We start from the raw sequence: 4,516 nt of genomic DNA, 5'->3' as shown, positions 1-4,516 counted from the left end.
TTTGCATACCTTTTCTCTTACTAGGAACAAGACCTGATAGATCCCTTTGCCACTGCCGTTATCCAAAGTTCTCTCCCTTCTCCTTGTCTGACCTGAGAGGGTTCAATGATTCCTTCTCTCTTCAGGCAGAGAGGCATGTGGAGAAGAAAGGGAGGATGGAAAGAGAGGACTGAACGTTTCCACTGACCCTTGGGTCTTCTCTGGGAGCAGAGACTGTAGGATCTGGGGTCTCTGGTACACTGAAATTGCCTGACTGTTCCTCTCTGTTACTACGGTAGTGATATCTATGACATAGGTTTATGATGTAAACAACTACCAAGCTTCCTGTGGTAGCTACTAAGAGCTGACAGGATCACAGACTGTAAGCACCTGGCCCCAGATAAGGGAGGATGAGGATCCACCAAAGTGAATGTAGCCCTTTACACCTCTCAGTTCTAAATTGTCTTCTCCCTGCATTCATCCCCAGGAGGTGTTTTCATTAATGAGAATCTCCTAATGAGAAGACTGGAGCATTTAACACCTAACCAAAGAAGTGCTGATTTCTTTCAGACTAGGTGCTCCGCAGTAGTACATAAGGGCTTTGGTTGCCTTAAAATTGGCATGACTCCTCAAGGTGCTGGAGAGAAGAGTGAGTACTGGAAACTCCTCCCTTTCATTTTCATTGTTGGAGCCTTGCCTATCTTAACTGTCTGGAAAGGCTGAAGGTCCCACGATGTAAATGAAATCTGTGTTAACAAAATCATTTGCCATGGAGCTCTCAGGATAAAGAGATTTTTGACCTTAACAGTTTAAAAGATAGTGAATCCTTCTGAGGAAAATTACAGCTTGTTGTTAATGTTAAGGACCAAGCACTTGATTTCCATGTGTCTTCACACTTGTACCTGAAAGGAGCTCTACTGAATTAATGATATACTAATGAGCTCTGTTTCATTAATATCACAAGTTAAAGAAAAAAAATAAATCGAGGGACTTTATCTAATCTCCCTGAAACCTGTCTAATCTAGGACAATCTGTCCTTGGTCTCCAAGTCTAGACAGAACTTTAGATAGTGATATTATGTGCTATTAGTGCTTAAAATCTTTGCAGTACTGATCCCTAAACCCTCGATGAAAGGACTTTTCCAAGACATCATCTTTGTGCATTGTCATGCCCTCAATGTTCCTCACCCTGTCACTGGCAGCGTGAGATCATGTGATTCTCACTCACCTTATGAGCTTTTCTGCTGATGGTCAGCCTTTCCTTTCTTTGGGAGAAGAAGGAGAGGTAGATCCATAATCTTTCTTTTGATATGTCACAGGGTAGAAATGTTCCAATCAAACTTCAGGTCTCCCCCAGGCCCTACAGTTCATGAAGCTAACATAGTTAAAGCAGATATATACCTTTGCCTTTGCTTCTGCATCTGCCCACTTGGTAGTTTTTTAGCAGTTCATTACACAGGCCTTTCCAAGTCCTTTGGAGATGGCCCAAAGAAAGTCTGGGAAGACTCTTACTCCGATCTGCTTGTGCTGTATACAACACATAGTCATTCCTGCATTCCCTGAACTTGACTGATTTCAAGCCAAAGGGATGTAACTACTTGACTCCAGCTAACTGATTTTTCTGAAAGTCAAGTTTGCTCTCATTATGTTAACACTTCTCTTGATGACAACATCAATTTCTAAAGTCAAGATAAGCAAGACCTGAGATCTTCTCTTTCTTTCTCTCCAGCTTGTCAAGCTAACTGCTGGTAAAGTGAAGACATATTGGTAACAGTGAAAATAGCAATGGGTAAGGAGTCAGAGGGGGAACCTGACAATGTGGTATGGTTTGATTGTCATTTTAAGAAAGGTAGAAAACAACACGGAATTCATATGCCTGAGAAATAGTAGTTTTTAGAAGACATTTGAATTAATAATAAACCCTTTGCTCCAACAGGAACATGTAGGCTTCATAGGCAACTGTGTGGTAGACTAGAGAGTTTGCTACATATGACACTAGCATACTGACCTACTGAAGCTAGGAACATTAAGCGAGGCAGTGAAAGATCTCCTCCAACAGCTCCATTCTACCAGGGCAGTCTAAGGCCTACCTTAAACACCTACTTTTATCAATGTTTTCTGCTTTGGTGTGTCTTCTGTTTTAGCAGACTAGCTGTGGCTGATGCAGTTTCCTGTTAGAAGTGATATGGTTGCTCTGACTAGATTTTTTTTTTCCCAGTAAAGAGGAGATGAGATCAGCTACCAACTATGACTAAGTCTTGTAGCTGTCAAGAGATAAAAATAGAGTAATGTGTACATGCCTGAAGTAAAAATAAGGTACCAGTGCATGTGACAAAGGTGAGTTGGTTCCACTGGCTGCTTTTCTCCAGGGTTATCCTATGTTATAAGTTGATGCAGATGGTTATTGAGCAGATTGGGGCCATTCAGCAACACGTAGCAGCAATATCTAGCAACACCTAGCATCTGTTCACCTAGCAATGTCAGAATAAGGGGGCAGTTGCCTCTAAAAGCCACTTACATACTAATCCACTCAACTGTTTTCTGCTTGTACATCTGGGGATGAGGCAGGATCAGACTCTAGCCATGACATCACATAATCCTCCTTCTGTAGTGACACCCTTGCATAATATAGAAGAATATTTGCAGTGTAAGGGTCATATGTCACAGCAGCACAGGGAGTCACAAGCGGCATGACTGTCAAGGAGTTTTTAAACCAGTGTGACTGACATGGAGCCTTACACATATCTGTCATATGGCCTTGTAAGACATTTGGAAAGCCCTAAGCAAGGCTGTTCCCAGATGTAAGGTCACCGTCACACAACAATAGTGTCCCTGTGAGGTGCTCCAGGAGACAGTCATCACATTTGACCATTAGATTATCAAAGTGGATGTTGTAACAACATAGTGTTGAGTTTGAAAGGAAATTGTTTTCATATCTGAGCCAAGAAAAATTTTCCAGTAACAGCAGGAAGATTCAACTTGGATGCCTACAAAGTATTGCAAGTTAATAATGCTAGGCAGAGGGCCAGTGGAAATAGATGGTATTTGTTTTTAAAAAATATATTCATCCTTTCCCCCTTACACTTTGCCTACTGTTTGCCTTTCTAGACTGCAAGTGCTTCAGAGCAAAGCTGTATGCCTGAGATAGGTCATATTACTTACTTAATCAATGCCCGCTAATGATAAATAGGAATCATATAAAACATTAATACCTTTTTACCCATGTCTGCATCTGGCTCTCAGTGAGGTACTGGACTTGTTGCTGCTACATCTGACCATATGTTCTGAGTGTAATCCCTTTAATATCGTCACAGCAGCAATACACCTGGGACATGAAAGTTGTTAGCAAATAGCTGATGTCAGGGCTGGAGGCAAGAGACAGAGAAATCAAGAAAGTCAAGAGACATGTGAAACTAAAGGGTTTGTTGCAAAAATGGTAAAGAATGGTGAAGAAACAAGAAATCCACATAGTCAAAGGTGAACCCTGGGCTGAGGAACATGCAGAGACAGAGCAAAACTTTTTGAGCTTCGTAATAGTGAGATTCTACAACACACAACAAGCAGCAGACATAGTGATGAGATTCCCCTGTTGCCAGTTGGTCCAACAAGCCAACTCTTAATCTTGGTTTTGTCCAAATGACTGGCTGCTGTTGAGTCATCTTGATGGATACAGCAGCATCTGTTGCACTCTGGCAAGACCAGGGGCCTATACAACATTCTTCCCAGAAAACAGTAATGAGATATGCACCTCTTACATGTTCCTACATAACGATGATGCAGCAGGACACTGATATATTTAAGAAGCCATTGGAAACAAGCAGCGTTTTGCAAGCCTTTGCATCTCACTGTAATAATAAAAAGTGATCTGTCATTGTCATTTTACTGCATTTTTCCTTCTGAATCTTAGACGAAGGTTACACCAGAGCATTCAGGTTTCATCAGCTTTGAATAAGTTGCTGTAGTTACTTCCCTAGAAATGGCAGATATATACAAAATCACTTTTTAAAAAAATCAGTATTGTCATAAAGATTCAAGCAGGAATGATTATACAAACTTCTAGTGCCCATATCATTCACAAGACCAGGCTACCACAATGAATCTGAAAATCTGTGAAGCAATTTTTTTCCTCCTTAGTATTCTTCACTTTCCAGTTTTAAGCCCATTTAGTTTCATTAGTATTCCTTCACTGTGCTGTCAGTCTGCATTATGGTAGAAGTTTGGAAGACCTTCAATAAAAGAATACTTGACTGTGCTGCAACCCTCACCCATTGTAGCTCCATTCAGTGCCCAGCAGAATGAATTTCTAAATGCCTGCATGTTGCAGGTAACTAGCTTTTAATGAATCTTAGGATACAAGTCTAAACAGATGACTACTTTCTGATCTGCTATAGAAACAATATGTTTCAATTGAGGTTTAATAAAATTTTCACTCCTTGTACAAAAATGCATGCTGATTAACAGCTGACAAACCAACTCTAATAATTTCTGATTAAATGCTTTTGTTTAGTGTTTTCAGTCACTCTCTACAGGGAATTAAT

At 40.6% G+C, this 4,516-nt stretch overlaps 1 long non-coding RNA gene across 1 annotated transcript; it reads left to right on the top strand.

Moving 5' to 3' along the window:
• The first annotated feature begins 411 nt into the window (after positions 1-411).
• LOC113991741 lies at positions 412-3,953 on the top strand. Its single transcript, XR_003542038.2, has 4 exons — positions 412-628; positions 1,708-1,767; positions 2,197-2,315; positions 3,293-3,953. It is a non-coding gene; the product is annotated as an uncharacterized LOC113991741 (long non-coding RNA).
• Positions 3,954-4,516: the final 563 nt, after the last annotated feature.

The sequence above is a fragment of the Pipra filicauda genome, unplaced genomic scaffold (assembly GCF_003945595.2).
Source record: "Pipra filicauda isolate LSUMZ 115617 unplaced genomic scaffold, ASM394559v2 scaffold229_size1253498_pilon, whole genome shotgun sequence".
NCBI classification, from domain to species: Eukaryota; Metazoa; Chordata; class Aves; order Passeriformes; family Pipridae; genus Pipra; species Pipra filicauda.
Note: the sequence above shows the minus strand (reverse complement) of the source record. Positions and strands in the feature narration are given on the sequence as shown.